The sequence below is a fragment of the Somniosus microcephalus genome, chromosome 32 (assembly GCF_052327205.1).
Source record: "Somniosus microcephalus isolate GS21.2 chromosome 32, FLI_Smic_1.0, whole genome shotgun sequence".
Classification (NCBI taxonomy): Eukaryota; Metazoa; Chordata; class Chondrichthyes; order Squaliformes; family Somniosidae; genus Somniosus; species Somniosus microcephalus.
This window is the reverse complement of record NC_141018.1, coordinates 7,938,490-7,946,493: the sequence shown is the minus strand read 5'-3', so window position 1 is coordinate 7,946,493 and position 8,004 is coordinate 7,938,490.

The following is an 8,004-nucleotide window of genomic DNA, read 5'->3' as shown; positions in this document are numbered from 1 at the left end:
GACTTACTTTGAAGCGAGCTATCTGGTTACTCCTGTAGCTGTTTGGCTTTTCACCAAATTGACTGATTTACTCAAGTAGTGAATTCAGTTTTATTAAGCATCCTGCTGATTGAAGGTGGATGTTAATAGTGCTAATCCTGATGGCCATTAAAATGTTAATTGTAATATCAGTAACGGAGGTGTTGAGTGGGCCCACATTTAACTGGCCTGTGGGGGATTGCTGTCTTTGCTCTGATTTCCCTGGCCGAGTTCATCACCCTGTCATTTGCCAGGTGCTTGCTTGCCCATGTTGGCGCCCTACCGTGTTCTGCAGCAAGCGTTGCACAGTGTCGGCCGCGGCTCAGCACTCTCACCTCCTGAGTCAGAACGTGGGTTCAAGTCCCACTCCAGAGACTTCAGCACGTAACCTAGTGACTCTCCAGTGCAGTGCTGAGGGAGCACTGCACCATCGGAGATGCCGTCTTTCAGATGAGATGTTAAACCGAGGCCCCGTCTCCTCTCTCGGGTAGACGTTAAAGATCCCATGCCACTATTGGACGAGGAGGAGGGGAGTTCTCTCCGGTGTCCCAGCCAATATTTATCCTTCAATTAACATCACCAAAGCAGATTATCTGGTCATCATCACATTGCTGTTTGTGGGAGCTTGCTGTGTGCAATTGGCTGCCACGTTTCCTACATTACAACAGTGACTACACTTCAAAACATTTTATTAGCAGTAAAGCACTTTGGGATGCCCTGGAAAGTCCTATAATTAGCAAGTTATTCTTCTATCAATCCTATACACCACTGCATTTTAAAATACGCATTGACTTTACAAAAAATAGTTCTGGTATTTACTTTGTTTGGGGAGGGAGAATAGCCCATGATGTGCTGCTATGGTATTTTTGGCAATTTGCTACCGCCCTCCTGAAGTTGCCATTTTTCTGGGTTTATAGTTTCGTCGGCGATGGTTCCCGTCCAGGCTGCCCAGCTCTGGCTGGACGTATTCCAGCAGGTTTCATCACATGACCTCACGCTCCCGCCATTGGTCGCCTGGCACGTCCATCCTCGCGGGCCCCTCCCCTTCCCCACGGCCAATTGGAAAGTGAACGGACTCTTCGTTCCCTGATTGAATGATACAGTCCAACGGCCTTTTCGCCCCATCAAAATGTTTATAACAAATGTGTTTTAAAAAAAATGGGGGAAGCGCACATTGCTTCTTAGGCAGTCCCTCGGAACTGAGGATGGCTTGCTTCCACATTAAAAATGAGTTCTCAGGTGACTGATGAATCCAATGCGGGACCTACAGTCTCTGTCACAGGTGAGGCAGACGGTGGTTGAAGGGGCGGGTGGGTGGGGTGCTTGGGTTGACGTGCGCTGCCTGCGCTTGACTTCCGCTTGCTCCCGGCGAAGAGACTCAAGGTATTCGGCGCCTTCCCAGATGCTTCTCCACTTTGTGCGGTCTTGGGCCAGGGATTCCCAGGTGTCGGTGGGGATGTTGCACTTTTTCAAGGAGGCTTTGAGGGTGTCTTTGAAGCGTTTCCTCTGCCCACCTTGGGGCTCTCTTGCCGTGTCGGAGCTCTGAGTAGAGCGCTTGTTTTGGGAGTCTCGTATCGGGCCTGCGGACAATGTGACCCGTCCATCGGAGCTGATTGAGCGTGGTCAAAGCTTCGATGCTGGGGATGTTGGTCTGAACGAGAACACTGACGTTGGTGCACCTATCCTGCCACTGGATTTGCAGGATCTTGCGGAGGCAGCGTTGGTGGTACCTCTCCAGTGCTTTGAGGTGCCTGCTGTACATGGTCCATGTCTCTGAAGCATACAGGAGGGCGGGTATCACTACTGCTCTGTAGACCATGAGCTTGGTGCTGGGTTTGAGGTCCTGGTCTTCAAATACTCTCTTCCTCAGGCGACCGAAGGCTGCACTGGCACACTCAAGGCAGTGTTGGACTTCGTCATCGACGTCTGCCCTTGTTGACAGTAGGCTCCCGAGGTATGGAAAGTGGTCCACGTTGTCCAAGGCCTCGTCATGGACTTTGATAATCGGGGAGCAGTACTGTGTGGCGGGGGCAGGTTGGTAGAGGATCTTTGTCTTACGGATGTTTAGTGTGAGGCCCATGCTCTCATACGCTTCGGTGAAGGTGTTAACGATAGTTTGGAGTTCAACTTCCAAATGTGCGCAGACGCAAGAGTCGTCTGCATACTGTAATTCGACGACAGGATGGGACGACCTTGGATCTGGACTGGAGGCGACGGAGGTTGAACAGTTTCCCGTTTGTTCTGTAAATTAGCTCCACTCCAGCGGGGAGCTTACTGAGCACCAACCGCTGTACATGGCCTTCTTTGACCTCACAAAGGCCTTCGACACGGTCAACCATGAGGGATTATGGAGTGTCCTCCTCAAATTCGGCTGCCCTCAAAAGTTTGTCACCATCCTCCGCCTGCTTCACGACGACATGCAAGTTGTGATCCTGACCAACGGTTCCACCACAGACCCAATTCACGTACGGACCGGGGTCAAGCAAGGCAGTGTCATCGCACCAACGCTTTTCTCGATCTTCTTTGCTGCAATGCTCCATCTATGTGGTGTATAAACACCAGCTCAGACTAGTTGGGGCGAATGGCCTGTGTCTGTGCTTCATAATATATGTAATTCTATGTAATATTTCCTTATCTTGCTCGGTGTCAAATCTTGTTTGATAACGCTCCTGTGAAGTGCCTGGGACAGTTTGCACACCATTACTATTGAGTACAAGAAGAGCTGATCCTTCCTCCTCGCTCTGCTCCAGTGTAGATCCTGCCCAGTGTTGTCTCTATCCTTCCATTCCCTGTCTGGAACCTGTACTTTAAAAAAACAATTCTCGGGTCCTGTGTTCACCATATTAGCAAGGAAAAGAAGAGCGTGCATTTATAGAGTTTCGCTTCCTCAGGATATCCCAAACCACTTCACAACCTTTGGGAGTGTAGTCACTGTTGTAATAGAGGCAAACACAACAGCTAGTTTGTGCACAACAAGATCCCACAAACAGCAATGTGATGAACGACCAGATCATTTATTTTGATGTTGGTTGAGGGATAAATATTGGCCAGGGCACCAGGAGAACTCCCCCTGCTCTTCTTCGAAATAGTGCTGTGGGATCTTTTGCATCCACGTGAACAGGTAGACAAGCCCTTGTTTTAATGTCTCATCCGAAAGACGGCACCTCCGACAGTGCAGCACTCCCTCAGCACTGCACTGCGAGTGTCAGCCTAGATTATGTGTTCAGTCCCAGAGTGGAGCTCAACCGCACGAGCTCCTGACTCTGGGGCAAGAGAGTGGAGCTCAACCCCACGATCTCCTGACTCTGGGGCAAGAGAGTGAAGCTCAACCCCACCACCTCCTGACTCTGGGGCAAGAGAGTGAAGCTCAACCCCACCATCTCCTGACTCTGGGGCAAGAGAGTGGAGCTCAACCCCACGATCTCCTGACTCTGGGGCAAGAGAGTGGAGCTCAACCCCACGATCTCCCGACTCTGGGGCAAGAGAGTGGAGCTCAACCCCATGATCTCCTGTCTCTGGGGCAAGAGAGTGGAGCTCAACCCCACGATCTCCTGTCTCTGGGGCAAGAGAGTGGAGCTCAACCCCACGATCTCCCGACTCTGGGGCAAGAGAGTGGAGCTCAACCCCACGATCTCCTGACTCTGGGGCAAGAGAGTGGAGCTCAACCCCACGATCTCCCGACTCTGGGGCAAGAGAGTGGAGCTCAACCCCGTGATCTCCTGTCTCTGGGGCAAGAGAGTGGAGCTCAACCCCACGATCTCCTGACTCTGGGGCAAGAGAGTGGAGCTCAACCCCATGATCTCCTGTCTCTGGGGCAAGAGAGTGGAGCTCAACCCCACGATCTCCCGACTCTGGGGCAAGAGAGTGGAGCTCAACCCCATGATCTCCTGTCTCTGGGGCAAGAGAGTGGAGCTCAACCCCACGATCTCCTGTCTCTGGGGCAAGAGAGTGGAGCTCAACCCCACGATCTCCCGACTCTGGGGCAAGAGAGTGGAGCTCAACCCCGTGATCTCCTGTCTCTGGGGCAAGAGAGTGGAGCTCAACCCCACGATCTCCTGTCTCTGGGGCAAGAGAGTGGAGCTCAACCCCACGATCTCCTGACTCTGGGGCAAGAGAGTGGAGCTCAACCCCACGATCTCCTGACTCTGGGGCAAGAGAGTGAAGCTCAACCCCACGATCTCCCGACTCTGGGGCAAGAGAGTGGAGCTCAACCCCGTGATCTCCTGTCTCTGGGGCAAGAGAGTGAAGCTCAACCCCGTGATCTCCTGTCTCTGGGGCAAGAGAGTGAAGCTCAACCCCGTGATCTCCTGTCTCTGGGGCAAGAGAGTGAAGCTCAACCCCGTGATCTCCTGTCTCTGGGGCAAGAGAGTGAAGCTCAACCCCGTGATCTCCTGTCTCTGGGGCAAGAGAGTGAAGCTCAACCCCACGATCTCCTGACTCTGGGGCAAGTGCTGCAACTCTTAACTCCAATCTTTGTTCCTGATGCTCCTTGTGTTTATATAAAAACATTCCCCCAAACATTTCCTATTTAATCTTTCTGTAATGTCATTCATTTCCTTTTCTGTTTTGTTTGCCCCTTTTCCACGTGACCCCAGACGAGTTCCCATTCTCTCTCACTGCTCTGTGTACCTGCTCTGCAAGAACGTTGGTACCAGTCCAGTTTGGGTTAAGTCTGAACCATCTAAGCTCCCCCGCCCCATAATATGTGCAAATGTCCAAACTTCTTTTCCCTCCAAGTAGATGCTGGTCCTGGTATCTCGCCTCTCTCCAGCTTCTCCCACTTTCCACCAAGTACTGCTGTTGAACTATCTGCTGGCTCCCTAGCTGTGGTTGACCTCACCTTTACTGCCAGCGCGAGTTCCCAATCTCTCAAGAATTACCAACTCCAGTAGGAGCATCAACAACAACAACTTGTATTTATATAGCACCTTTAACGTAGTAAAATGTCCCAAGGAGCTTCACAGGAGTATTAAAAGACAAAAAACTTGACACCGAGCCACATTAGGTGAAATTAGGGCAGGTGACCAAAAGCTTGGTCAAAGAGGTAGGTTTTAAGGAGCATCTTAAAGGAGGGTAGAGAGGCAGAGAGGTTTAGGCAGGGTATTCCAGAGCTTAGGGTCCAGGCAACAGAAGGCGCGGCCACCAAAGGTTGAGTGATTATCATAGAGTCATAGAGTTTTACAGCACAGAAAGAGGCCCTTCGGCCCATCGTGTCTGCGCCGCCCATCCATCCCTGTCCAGTCTAATCCCATTTTCCAGCATTTGGTCCATAGCCTTGTATGCAATGGCATTTCAAGTGCTCATCCAAATGCTTCTTGAATGTTGTGAGGGTTCCTGCCTCTACCACCCTTTCAGGCAGTGAGTTCCAGATTCCAACCACCCTCTGGGTGAAAAAGTTCCTCCTCAAATCCCCTCTAAATCTCCTGCCCCTTACCCTGAATCTATGCCCCCTTGTTATTGACCCCCCTACTAAGGGGAAAAGTTCCTCTTTATCTACCCTATCTATGCCCCTCATCATTTTGTACACCTCAATCAGGTCCCCCCTCAGCCTTCTTTGCTCCAAGGAAAACAACCCCAGCCTGTTTAGTCTTTCTTCATAGCTGAGGCGCTCCATCCCAGGTAACATCCTGGTGAATCTTCTCTGCACCCTCTCCAAAGCAATCACATCCTTCCTATAGTGAGGCGACCAGAACTGCACACAGTACTCCAGCTGTGACCTCACCAGCGTTTTGTACAGCTCCATCATAACCTCCCTGCTCTTATATTCTATGCCTCGGCTAATGAAGGCAAGTATCCCATATGCCTTTTTAACCACCTTATCTACCTGTTCCGCTGCCTTCAGAGATCTATGTACATGTACACCAAGGTCCCTCTGTACTTCCTAGGGTCCTACCACTCATTGTGTATTCCCTTGCCTTATTTGTCCGTCCAAAATGCATCACCTCGCACTTTTCAGGGTTAAATTCCATTTGCCACTTTTCCGCCCATCTGACCAACCCGTTTATATCGTCCTGTAGCCTGAGGCTTTCCTCCTCGCAATTTACCACCCCACCAATTTTCGTGTCATCTGCGAACTTACTGATCATACCTTTTACATTCTCATCCAAATCATTTATGTAGATCACAAACAACAAGGGACCCAGCACCGATCCCTGAGGTACCCCACTGGACACAGGCTTCCAGTCACAAAAGCATCCTTCGATCATCACCCTCTGCCTCCTGCTACTCAGCCAGTTTAGGATGCAACGCGCCAAGGCACCCTGGATCCCATGGGCTCTTACCTTCTTGACCAGTCTCCTATGCAGGACTTTGTCAAAAGCTTTACTGAAGTCCATGTAAACCACATCCACTATAATCCATTATAATCAGGAATGCTCAAGAGAGCAGAATTGGAGGAGCGCAGATATCTCGGGGGGTTGTGGGGGCTGAAGGAGATTACAGAGATAGGGAGGGGTGAGACCATGGAGGGATTTGAAAATAAGGATGAGAATTTTGAAATCGAGGCGTTGCTTAACTGGGAGCCAATGTAGGTCAGCGAACACAGGGGTGATGGGCGAACGGGACTTGGTGCGAGTTAGGACCCGGGGCAGCCGAGTTTTGAATCACCTGAAGTTTACGTAGGGTGGAATGTGGGAGGCCAGCCAGGAGTGCGTTGGAATAGTCAAGTCTAGAGGTAACAAAGGCATGGATGAGGGTTTCAGCAGCGGATGAGCTGAGGCAAGGGCGGAATCGGGCGATGTTACGGAGGTGGAAGAAGGCGGTCTTTGTTATGCTGCGGATATGTGGTCGGAAGCTCATTTCAGGGTCAAATATGACACCAAGGTTGCGAACAGTGTGGTTCAGCCTCAGACAGATGTTAGGGAGAGGGATGGAGTCAGTGGCTATGGAACGAAGTTTGTGACGGGGACCGAAAACAATGGCTTCGGCCTTCCCAATATTTAATTGGAGAAAATTTTAGCTCACCAGAACTGTATGTCGGACAAGCAGTCTGACAATTTAGAGACCGTGGAGCGGTCGAGAGAAGAGGTGGCGAGGTAAAGCTGGGTGTCGTCAGCATGCATGTGGAAACTGACACTGTTTTTTCGGGGATGTCACCAAGGGGCAACATGTAGATGAGAAATAGGAGGAGGCCAAGGATAGATCCTTGGGGGACCCCAGAGGTAACGATGAGGGAGCGGGAAGAGAAGCCGTTGCAGGTGATTCTCTGGCTACGATTAGATAGATAAGAATTGAACCAGGCGAGTGCAGCCCCACCCAGCTGGATGACAGTGGAGAGGCGTTGCAGAAGGATGGAGTGGTCAACTGTATCAAAGGCTGCAGACAAATCAAGAAGGACGAGGAGGGATAGTTTACCTTTGTCACAGTCACACAGGATGCCATTTGTGACTTTGATGAGAGCCGTTTTGGTAAGGGCAAGGGTGGAAACCTGATTGGAGGGATTCAAACATGGAATTGCGGGAAAGATGGGCACGGATTTGGGAGGCGACAACACGTTCAAGGACTTTGGAGAGGAAAGGGAGGTTGGAGATGGGACAGTAGTTTGGAAGGACAGAGGGGTCAAGGGTTTTTTTGAGGAGAGGGTGATGATGGTAGATTTGAGGGAGAGGGGGACAGTACCTGAGGAGAGTGAACCATTAACAATGTCAGCTAACATGGGAGCCAGAAAAGGAAGTTGGGTTGTCAGCAGTTTGGTGGGAATAGAGTCGAGGGAGCAGAAGGTGGGTCTCGTGGACAAGATGAGCGCAGAGGGGTCATGAGGGAAGATCGGAGAGAAACTGGAGAAAGATGTGAGTTCAGGGCTAGGGCAGGGGGGCACCTTAGAGGAAGTTTGACCCGCTGGGCTAGGGGAAGGAAGGGAAGTGGCAGAGGCAGCTGAACGGATGGTCTCAGTCTTAGAGACAAAGAAGTCCATGAGCTCCTCACACTTGTTGTCGGAGGTGAGGGTGGAGGAGACAGGGGAGAGGGGTTTAAGAAGATGGTTAACAG